Source organism: Capricornis sumatraensis, chromosome 14 (assembly GCF_032405125.1).
Source record: "Capricornis sumatraensis isolate serow.1 chromosome 14, serow.2, whole genome shotgun sequence".
Lineage (NCBI taxonomy): Eukaryota > Metazoa > Chordata > Mammalia > Artiodactyla > Bovidae > Capricornis > Capricornis sumatraensis.
In genome coordinates this window covers 68,161,209-68,173,410 of record NC_091082.1, presented here as the reverse complement: position 1 = coordinate 68,173,410, position 12,202 = coordinate 68,161,209, and positions in this window count along the sequence as shown.

Here is a 12,202-nt window from a genome sequence, read left to right as displayed (position 1 = left end):
CCGCCCTGGGGCCCAGGACGAGGCGGACAGAGGGCCTGGGTGACAGTCCGATTTCTCTGTCCCCGAGGCAGGCAGTCAGCCCCCGGCGATCCTGGACCGGCGAGGCCGAACCGGCTTCGCGAACGCACCTCCGCCCGACTTATTTTGAAAAACTTCAGGAAAACCATCAGCACCTCGAGCCCAAATTGCAAGGCTGGCCCGGGGGCGCCCGCGCGCTGGGATCCCCGCGGCCGCGCGGACGGACCATTTCCACCCACCCGTGGTCCTCAGTCCCCGCCCGGAGCCCCGTTCACTCACGCGCGCCGGGCCAGACCTCGCGGCCAGCCGTGCCGCGGGCCGGGGCAGCCGCATGGTCCCCGGGAGCTCGCGGGCGCCGAGGCGCAGCAGCCGCGTCAGTGTGGGGGTCCCGCCGGGCGGAAAGCGCCGCGGAGCAGGTCGGCTAGGCCGAGCCGAGGCGGGCGGCGGACATGCGGCCGCGGGCAGGGACCCGGCAAGGCCCGCCCCGGGGCGGGGACCGCAGGACCCGGGGGCCTGGCCACGAGGCCGGAGACATTCCCTCCACCCCCACCCCCACATCCTTGGAGAGAGCTGCTCTGGCGCCAAGCCGGAGAGGCGAGCGGGTGCCCAGAGCCAGCCGGGCATGACCACGGCCAAAGCCAAGATAGGGATGGGCTGAGGGCGGCGATCCCGGGGCGCGCTTACCCGGCTTCGGAAGCGCCCTCGAAAGTACGCGCTGGCCGGGCGCATCCCGGCGCAAAGCCGGGCGCCCCGCGTGGTCCTCCGCCCGCCGTGCGCCCTCCCTTCTGCCTCCTTCGGAGAACCTCGGCTTGGATTAACGCCTTACTCTTTACCTCTGCTGAGCGGCTTCGCTCCGGCGGCGGCTCCGGGGCTGGGCTCCCACGGGGTCTGCGCGCGTCCTTCTGGGCGCCCCGGGCTGGAGAGGCCCACGTGAGGCTCCTCCGCCCTCCCCGGCGCTCGGAGGACTGGCCCTGCCCGGAGTCGAGAACCTCATCGCCCCTCCAGGTGCGGGCACTGGGGGCAGGTGCCGAGCGTCCTGATTGGCGCTGGCCCGCATCCTGGGAGAATCCCCTGCTAGAGAGGCTGCCTGCTCCATGGCGAAGGGAAGAGATGGAACAGCGCAGGTGGTTGCCTTCCAAAGAGGCTTCCCTGCCTTTTTGCCTAAAAAAAAAAAAAAGGAAACTCGGAGTCGGGCGCCTTAGGAAGGCTGGCTCAGGGGCCTTGGTATGATACGTACAGATTGGGTCCAGCGCGGAAAACCCTGGGAGAATGGCAGTGGTAAGGACCGGGGTGTGTCGCTGTCCACTGGACTTGGCCTCGAGAGCCGCCTGAAGGCTCGTTGTTTTCCTAATTCCGTCCCGCACTGGTCCCTGAAGCCCCAGTGACACCTGATGGCCCCGCCGTTGAGGGGTACCCGGTCCTCGGGGCTGGGCAGGGAGGGAGTCAGTGTGTGATCAGAGTTGGGCTGGCAAGATTTGGCAGGAAAAGGCAGGGAAGAAGCAGCAGAGCTCTTTCCCACAGCACAAGGAGAAAACGTTAAGGGTTCTCGAGACTCTCGTTAAATCATCCTCTTACAAAGTTTTTATAGGAGCTTCCCTGGTGGTTCAGAGTTGAGATGACACGGGCTTTCCTGGTGGCTCCGACCGTAAAGAATCCGCCTGCAATGCGAGAGACCTGGGTTCCATCCCTGGGTTGGGAAGATTCCCTGGAGGAAGACATGGCAACCCACCCCACTATTCTTGCCAGGAGAATCCCTGTGGACAGAGGCCCCTGGCAGGCTACAGTCCTTGGGGTCGCATAGAGTCGGACACAACTGAGCAACTCAACACAGCACATAAAGCTTTTAAAGTTGCTTCTATGCTGTACTTCCAGACAATGAATTCTGACATCAATAGTTCAGATCTGGCTGGAGAGCCTGACAGAATGAGACAGAAGGAATGTGTCCCTTTCCAGGACTTCCAAATTTGGGGAACTTTTACCTGATTTGGGCTGTTTATCTCTCTACTGACCCTGTTCCCCAGTCTTGCTTAAACTGAGGACTGGGGAGGAGAGAGGGATGGCATCACCTGGCTTCATGCTCAAGGAGGGAGCCTTTCTTTCTGCTCCACATCAAATGTTTCCCTCTTCTTGCCCTGGATAGTCTCGTGGATTCAAAGCCAAGGTGAACCAAATATTAGTTTGGAAAAAACTATAGTCCCTCAGCTCAGAGGGGAGTTAGAAATTTAGCACTTAGAGCAAACTTTATTATTCTTAAGCATTGAGGGGAAAAAAAAACATTCATAGGCAATCTACCCACTTTATCATCGTAGCAGGTTTGCCATTTCCTCAACACTCCATTTCCCTCCTCTCTCTTCACAGGTTCTAAATTTTGACCTCAGACTCTCCTGTGCTGCCTTTTCTCACACAGTCAAACCTCACACCTACGTTCCTCCGTCCTCATTTCTTCTCAAAGTCAAGACAGTGAAATATGAAGGGATGTGTTATTTTCTCATAAACAATTACACACAGAGAAAAATACACTAAACCTTGTAATAACCACCAGGACATTGCCATCAACTCAGATCCCATTGTTTTTCATAAGTCCTTCCCCCTAAAGCAACAACTATCCTAACTGTATGGTAATTACTTCCTTATATATTTTTATAGTTTTATCAGCTTGTTCAGTTCAGTTCAGTTCAGTTCAGTCGCTCAGTCGTGTCCAACTCTTTGCGACCCCATGAATCGCAGCACGCCAGGCCTCCCTGTCCATCACCAACTCCCAGAGTTCACTCAGAGTCGCGTCCATCGAGTCAGTGATGCCATCCAGCCATCTCATCCTCTGTCGTCCCCTTCTCCTCCTGCCCCCAATCCCTCCCAGCATCAGAGTCTTTTCCAATGAGTCAACTCTTCGCATGAGGTGGCCAAAGTACTGGAGTTTCAGCTTCAGCATCATTCCTTCCAAAGAAATCCCAGGGCTGATCTCCTTCAGAATGGACTGGTTGGATCTCCTTGCAGTCCAAGGGACTCTCAAGAGTCTTTTCCAACACCACAGTTCAAAAGCATCAATTCTTTGGCGCTCAGCTTTCTTCACAGTCCAACACTCACATCCATACATGACCACTGGAAAAACCATAGCCTTGACTAAATGGAGTTTTGTTGGCAAACTAGTCTCTGCTTTTGAATATGCTATCTAGGTTGGTCATAACTTTTCTTCCAAGGAGTAAGCGTCTTTTAATTTCATGGCTGCAGTCACCATCTGCAGTGATTTTGGAGCCCCCCAAAATAAAATCTGACACTGTTTCCACTGTTTCTCCATTTATTTCCCATGAAGTGATGGGACCAGACGCCATGATCTTTGTTTTCTGAATGTTGAGCTTTAAGCCAACTTTTTCACTCTCCTCTTTCACTTTCATCAAGAGGCTTTTTAGTTCCTCTTCACTTTCTGCCATAAGGGTGGTGTCATCTGCATATCTGAGGTTATTGATATTTCTCCCGGCAATCTTGATTCCAGCTTGTGCTTCTTCCAGCCCAGCGTTTCTCATGATGTACTCTGCATATGTTAAATCAGCTTGTTACTCATCTCTAAACATTGCAGTTTAGTTTTTGAACTTTCTGTTTACGGAGTAATATAGCATGAATATTTCGTTGTGTGTCTGGCCTCTTCTTTCACTGGGTTAGGTTTATGAGGTCATCTGTTTTTGTTGCATGCAGTTGTAGTTGGAGTTATTACAAATAAGGCTGCTAATGATGTTCTTGCATGTATCTATATATTTCCTGGTATGCAAGGGCAAACTTTTCTTTAGTGTATATATCTTGGAGTACAATTGCTAAGCTATAGGGTATACTTACATTTAAGTCTTTCAGATAATACTAGGTTGTTCTCCAAAGCGGCCATAAAGTTTACACTCCTAGCAGAGATGGATGATTGTTCCAATTGCTCTACATCCTTGCCAAAACATACTACTATCAGACTTCATTTTTGTCAATCTGGTGGATATGTAATGGTATCAAAATTGTGATCTTCATTTCATATACCTAATTATTTGGGTTGGCCAAAAGTTCATTTGGATTTTTCTGTAATATAGGATGGAAAAACCCAAACGAACTTTTTGGCCAACCCAATACAAATGAGGTTGTGCACTTTTACATGTGCTTATAGACGAATCAAATTTTCTGTTTTGTTAAATGCCTTTTCAAATCTTTACTCACCACTAGAATCCTGCAGGTTTCCCTATAAAACCACACCTGCTTTTGCCTGGCACCCCTTCCCATCCCTCCTGGAAACCATGTGTCTGTTTATCATTTCTATAAATTGTGTAATTTCAAGAATGATATACAAATAAAACTGTCCAGTACATAACCCTTTGGATTTTTTTTTCCTCACTGACTATAATTCTTTGGAAATTCATGCAGGTTTATTTATTGGATGGTATGAGTGTACCATGGTTTCTTTAACCATTCACTCACCCATTGAGAGACATCTTCCCCTGACCCCCAGTTTTTTGAGCTATTATAAATAAAGCTGCTGTAAACATTTGTGCACAGGTTTTTTTTGGTCCAAATAGTTTTCATATTACTGAGATAGATACCCAGGAGAGCAATCTCTGAATTGTGTGGTAGTTGCATGCTTGGGTTTTTGAAACTGCCGCCCTGTTTCGCAGAGTGTTGTTCAGTCGCTCAGTCGTGTCTGACTCTTCGGACTCCATGGACTGCAGCACACCAGTCTTCCCTGTCCTTCGCTATCTCCTGGAGTTTGCTCAAACTCATGTCCATTGAGTCAGTGATGCCATCCAGAGTAGCTTACCATTTTTCCATTCCACTAGCAATATATGACTGACCCCATTTCTCTACATTCTTGCCAACATTTGGTGTTAATACTGTTTTTGAGATTTTAGCCGTTTTGATAGATCTGCAGTGATAGCTCATGGTGATTTTAATTTACATTCTCCTACTGGCTAATGATGTTGAACATCTTTCACATGCTTATATTTCCATCTGTACGTTCTCTTTGGTGACATGTCTGTTTATATCTCTGGGGCATTTTCTAAATGGGTTGTTTGCTCTCTTCCTGTTGAGTTTCGAGAGTTTTCATATACTCTAGTTCCTAGTCCTTTTGTGTATGTGTGGTTTGAAAATATTTTCTCCAGTCTGCAACTTGTCTTTTCATCCTCTTTACATGGATACTTTTTTTTCCCCTTTGCAGTTCAGTTCAGTTCAGTTCAGTCGCTCAGTCATGTCCAACTCTTTGCGACCCCATGAACTGCAGCATGCCAAGCGTCCCTGTCCATCACCAACTCCCAGAGTGCCCTCAAACTCATGTCCATCGAGTCAGTGATACCATCCAGCCATCTCATCCTCTGTCGTCCCCTTCTCCTCCTGCCCCCAATCCCTCCCAGCATCAGGGTCTTTTCCAATGAGTCAACTCTTCGCATGAGGTGGCCAAAGTACTGGAGTTTCAGCTTCAGCATCATTCCTTCCAAAGAAATCCCAGGGCTGATCTTCAGAATGGACTGGTTGGACCTCTTGCAGTCCAAGGGACTCTCAGGAGTCTTCTCCAACACCACAGTTCAAAAGCATCAATTCTTCGGTGCTCAGCTTTCTTCACAGTCCAACACTCACATCCATACATGACCACTGGAAAAACCATAGCCTTGACTAAACGGAGTTTTGTTGGCAAACTAATGTCTCTGCTTTTGAATATGCTATCTAGGTTGGTCATAACTTTTGTTGACGTGTTAAATTTTAATAAGGTCTGATTTTTCAGTTTTTCCTATTATGAGTCTTGATTACTGTAGCTATATAATAAACCTTGAAATTGGGCAGACTGATTCTACCCATATTTATTCTTCCTACTGAAAATTGTTTTAAATCTTCTAGTTCCTTTGCCTTTCCATTTAAACTTTAGAATAATCTTTCTATATCTACAAAGAATCTTCCTGATATTTTGATAAGAATTAGGGATAGAACATCCAATCTTTTCATCATTAAGTATAAATTAGCTGTAGTTATCAACTGGGCAAATTTGCCTTCCGTTCCTATTTTTGTGAAAGTTTTTGTCACAAAAGGGGGTTGAATTTGGTCAATCATTCTTATACTGTTTATATAACCATGTGATTTTTTTTTCTTTTTAGCCTGTTAATATGGTGAATTACATTGATTTTGATTTTTATAAATTGAGCCCAGCTTGCATCTCTGAAATAAAGCCCACTTGCTCCTGGTATATAATTCTCTTTATACGTTGCTAAATTCTATTTGCTCATATTTTCTTAAGCACATTTGTGTCTATATTCATTAGATGTATTGGTCTGAAGTTTTCTTTCTTTGTATGGTCTTGATCTAATTTTCATATCACAGTAATACTGGCTTCATAAAATGAATGGGGAAATGCTTCCTTCTTTTCCATTTTCTGGAAGAGATGATGTAGATTTGATGTCGAATCTTCTTTAAATGCTGGTAGAATTCTCTGGTGAAACTATCTGAGCATGGAGGTTTCTTTTTTGGAAGTTTTTAAATTGCAGATTTAATTTCCTTAATAGTTACAGGTTTGTTAAAATTGTCTACTTCAGTTTGGGTGAGATGTGGTACTTCATATGTTTCAAAGAATTGGCATTTCATGTAAGTTGTCAAATTTGTGTGTGTTCACCATGTTCCCTTGGTATCTTTTTGAAGTCTGCAGGGTCTATAGTATATTTCCTGTTTCATTCTTGAAACATTGGTGATCTGTGTTATCTCTTTTTTTCCTTTGTCAGTCTTGCTAATTTTATCGATTCCTTCAAAGAAACAACTCTTTCTTTCTTGAATGTCTCTATTGTTTTTCCATTTTCAGTTTTATTTGTTTCTAATCTTGTCTTCTTTCTTAATCCTTTAGGTTTGTTTTGCTCTTTTTCCTAGGTTTGAGACAAAAACTTAGATCGTTGGTTCGAGACTTTCTTCTTTTCTATTTACATGCACTTAGTGAAATAAATTTTTCTCTCAGTCCTGCTTCCTCAGCATCCCATAAATTTTGATATGTTGTATTTGAACTTTTATTTTATTCAATGTTTTTTTTTAACTTCCCTTAAGACTTTCTTTTTTGATGAAATGATAATTTAGAAATATGTTGCTTGGTTTACAAGTGTTTGGAGATTTCCTATTATCTTTCTGTTATTGATTTCTACTTTGATTCATTGTGGTCAGCCCACTTCACTCCACATTCCTGTCCTGGCTAGAACCTCTAGTGAAATATTGAATAGCAGTGGAAAGAGCCGACGTCCTTGTCTTGTTCTTGATCTTAGGGGGAAAGCATTCAGTCTTTCACCACAAAATATGTTAGCTATGGGTTTTTGCCTAGATGTCCTTTATCAGGCTGAAGAAGATACCTTTTATTCCTAGTTTGTTGAATGTTTCTTGTTTTAAAAAAGAATGTTGGGTTTTATCAAATGCTTTCTACAGCTATTGATGTGATCAAATGGTTTTGGCCTTTATTCTGTGCAAATAGTGTATTATAGTTGTTGATTTTGGGATGTTAAAACAATCTTGCATTCCTAGGCTAAATCTCAGTTGGTCCTGATGAATAGGAGAAGGCAATGGCCACCCACTCCAGTACTCTTGCCTGGAAAATCCCATGGATGGACAAGTGTGGTAGGCTGCAGTCCATAGGGTCTCAAAATTCATGGACTGGAGAAGGAAATGGCAACCCACTCCAGTGTTCTTGCCTGGAGAATCCCAGGGACGGAGGAGCTTTGTAGGCTGCTGTCTATGGGGTCGCACAGAATCGGACACAACTGAAGCGACTCAGCAGCAGCAATCTGCTGAATAATCCATTTTATGTGTTGCTGGATTTGATTTGCTGGTATTTTGTTGAGAGGTATATTCATCAGGTATATTTGTCTGTAGTTTTCTTTTCTTGTAATGTCTTTATCTGATTTTGGTATTGGGGTAATACTGGTCTCATAGAATGACATGAGAAGTGTTCCCTCCTCTTCCATTATTTTGGAAGAGTTTATGAAGGAAGAATTCATCTTTCAACAATATAAAATTCTTTAGTGAGGCTATCTGGGGCTAGGCTTTTCTTTGTGAGTAGTTTCTTAATTACTAATTAAATCACTTTATTTGTTACAGGTATATTCAGATTGTTCTATTTCTTGCGGAGTCAGTTTCAGTAGTTCACATCTTTTAAGGAATCTGACCATTTTATCTAGGTTATCTAATTTTTTGGTATACAATTATTCATAGTACTCCTTTATAACCCTTTTTATTTCTGTAATGTCAGCAGTTGATTAGCTTTTATTCTTGAGTATAGTAGCTTGCCATGGGGCTGCAAAGAGTTGGAAATGACTGAGCAAATAAACAACAAAAAATAGTAACTTAAGTCTCCTCTCTTTTTTTCTTGAGTGGTCTAGCTCAAGTTTGGTCAATTATGTTGATGTTTTTCAAGTCACAGTTTTTGGCTTTGTTGATTCTCTATTGTTTCTGTATTTTATATCACACTTATTTCTACCCTAATCTTTATTATTTCCTTCTTCTTGCTTTGGATTTAGTTTGCTCTTTTTTCTAGTTTCCTAAGGTAGAAGTTTAAGTAATTGATTTGAGATCTTTCTTCTTTGTTAATATATTGATGGCTCTTTATAGGTATGCATCTCTCCTTAAGCACTGCTTTCACTGTATTCCATAAGTTTTGGTGTGTTATGTTTTCATCTTCATTCACCTCAAATTTTTAATTTTCCATTTGATTTCATCCTTGACCTACTGGTTATCTTGAAGTATGTTGTTTATTTCATATTTGTGAATTTCCCAAATTTATTTCTGTTGCTGCTGCTGCTGCTAAGTCACTTCAGTCATGTCTGACTCTGTGCGACCCCATAGACAGAAGCCCACCAGGCTCCCCCGTCCTTGGGATTCTCCAGGCAAGAACACTGGAGTGGGTTGCCATTTCCTTCTCCAGTGCGTGAAAGTGAAAAGTGAAAGGGAAGTCGCTCAGTCGTGTCTGACTCTTAGCAACCCCAAGGACTGCAGCCCACCAGACTCCACCATCCATAGAATTTTCCAGGCAAGAGTACTGGAGTGGGGTGCCATTGCCTTCTCCATTATTTCTGTTAGCATTATCTAATTTTATTCCATTCTGGTTAGAGAACATGTTTTCTTTGATGTCACATCTTTAAAATGTATTGAGATGTATTTTATGACCTAATGTAAGGGCTGTTCTAGAGAAGGTCATGTGCACCAGAGAAGATTGGTGTTGTTGGGTGGAGCATCCTATGGGTATATGTTACACCTAGCTGTTTCATAGTTTGTTCAGGTCTTCCATATCCTTGTTGATCTTCAGTTTAGAGAACATAATGCTTAAGAAAACATCAGACAGAGAAAGAAAAATACTACATAATATCATTTCTATGTGGAATCTAAAAATAATACAAGTGAATGTATATACAAAACAGAAATAGAGTTGCAGATATAGAACAAACTTGCAGTTACCAAAAGGGAGAGGAAAGAGGAGAGACAAATTAGGGGTATGGGATTAACAAACTACTAAACAGAAAATAGATAAGCAACAAGAATATACTCTAACACACAGAGATTTATGCCCATTGTTTTACAATAACCTATATAATCTGCAAAAATACTGAATTATTATGCTGTACACCTGAAACTAATACAATATTGTAAATCAACTACTTGTTTAGTAAATTAAAAAAAAATTTTTTTTTAAGAAACCCAGGGAACTTCCTTGGTGGTTCAGTGGTTAAGACTTAAGACTCCATATGTCCACTGTGGGGGCTTGGTTTCAGTCCTTGGTCATGGAACTAAGATTCCCACATGCCATGCACCTCCCACCCCCCCAAAAAAAAGAAAGAAACAGGGATGAAAGCTCATGTGGTGAAAAAGCGTCACCTTTGCCATATACTATTCATGAGAAATGAGTCACTAAATCCAGCCCACACCCAAGTACAAGTGCACGTCCATTCACTCTACCCTAGAGTGTAACTCCTTTGAAAGACTCCAAACCAAAGCACAGGGTGGTTTAGCAGCATTCATACCTTTGGTGAACAGTGAGCTTCAACTTTTGACTTCTAACCAGGATCATCAAAAGACCCCCAGTGTCCCAAATGTAAGGTTCCATCTCTTTGGATTTCTATCTTCAGGTTGGGTTTAATGCTAGCAATTCCTTATTGTTAGCTCTTTAATGCTTTTAAGATTTTAATCATGTTTTATCCAACCTTTTACTCACCTTCAGCTAATCCTTCAGGAGGGTAAGTCTGCCACTATCAGAAGATCTTCAATTGCATGCATGAAGGTGTTGCTTTTGTTTTAATCTGGAAGGGCTTATTTTGGTAAAAATTCTGTCTTTTGGCTAGAAATCTATAGGACTACCTCAAGGAAAAAAAGAAAATTACCCATATCCCTTGCTTTCTTAGACGCATTCTGGTAAACTAAGTTGTAAAGTGAATATTTTGTTTCTATTGACTTTCATTGTAAAATGAAAGGACCTGAGACTTCCTTAAGATTCTGCACTTCCAATGCAGGGGCATGTGTTTAATCCCTGATTGAGGAACTAAGTTCCCACAGATTAAAAATAATAAAAATAAAAAATAAATAAATAAAAGGACCTTTTAGACAAGGACTACATCACCTCAGCCTAGTCTCTTTGGCCAGTGGAAACATCCCCTCCTTTATCTGAGGAGGCTGTTTCTCTCTTCCCAAAGCAATCTTGGTGTTGTCATTATAATTGGGGAAATAAAAATTCTGTTTATCTAAAGACAGGTTTTGCTGGGAAAAGTTTCAAAAAGGAGTGTTAGTTTAATTTCTTCCATATGACCAACTCTGCCATCAGACACTCAAGATACATATTTAAATTTTTCTTTTTAAAGATGTCCAGTACTGTTTAATCAGTGATTAATTAAGGCCACAGATGTCTCCAGGGAAGGGCTAGAGTATAAAACCTAGCTCATTGAAACTTCAACTAAAAATCTTAATCTAGGTACTTAAAAAAATAATTGTTACAGTGGAACTGTATGTAACTTTGTTCTGTATCTTCCAAGTCTCCTGTAAATGTGTTATCATACTTCCACAATTTAAAAAATAAAGAAAAAGAAAACGTAGCTCAGTGGTTTTCTTACACAGTTCTACAATCCCTGATCCACAATTTGAAATTCAAAAATCAATGAACCTCAGTTTAGAAATGACTTCATTTGAGAAAAAAAATCTGAGCTGATTTGATTTGGTAGCAAATCTCAGGCAACAGTGAGGCTATTTAAAATCTTTATTTATCTCACTTGGTGCCCGTATTTATTCATTCTGCTGCAAAAACATTGATGTATTTGAATGCCACTCCAGTCTCTATTAGGGGTGTGTTATGCTAATATGCAGGATATGCACCGAATTTCCTTTCTAAATTTAGGGGGGAAATTGATTTTCAAAAAACTGTCCTCTCTGAGGCAAAGAGACTTTGTTGCTCCTGGGGTGTAAGAAACAAGGAAGATGAGAAGAGGATAGTGGACACAGACATATGTCACCCTTTCCTGTGAACGTCTTCCCCCAGATCTTCAGCAAAGTTTCTAAACCAACAATATGCCTTTCTGTGTATGAATTTGTGGGTGTATAAGAACAGGTAAAGAGGGCTGGCTTTGTGCCTGCTGCAATGTGGGTCAGAAAGGAGGTGGCATGTGTGAATATACAAGCCCAGAGAAAGAGAGAAATGTGAGAAAATAAGCTTGGAAAACTCCCAGAAATAATGGGGGACGGGTCTTCTCTCACAAAGCCTGGGAATCAAGATTCAGATAAGGTGTAATCAATTATCCAACAAAAAGGAGTGTGCTACCTCTGTGAAGGTGTGAATTTTTATCTTGCATTTAAATTTATTCAACTTTGCATTTTCTTCTCTCTCCCTTTTTTGGTCTTTCCAGTACGAATGAAGCATCTGTCCTCTCTTGGGGCTCCCCAGGGGGTGCAGTTGGTAAAGAATCTGCCTGCCAATGCAGGAGACACAGAGATGTGGGTTCAATCCCTGGGTCAGGAAGGTATCCTGGAAAAGGAAATGGCAACCCGTTCCAGTATTCTTGCCTAGAAAATTCCATGGACAGAGAAGTCTGGTGGGCTACAGTCCATAGGGTCCAAAGAGTTGGACATGACTGACCACGCATGTACAATCCTCTCTTGAGAGAGTGTTTTATAGTTGCTTCTTGGAAATCAGAAATTCTTGGCTTGCATTTTAAATCATACTGCAAAA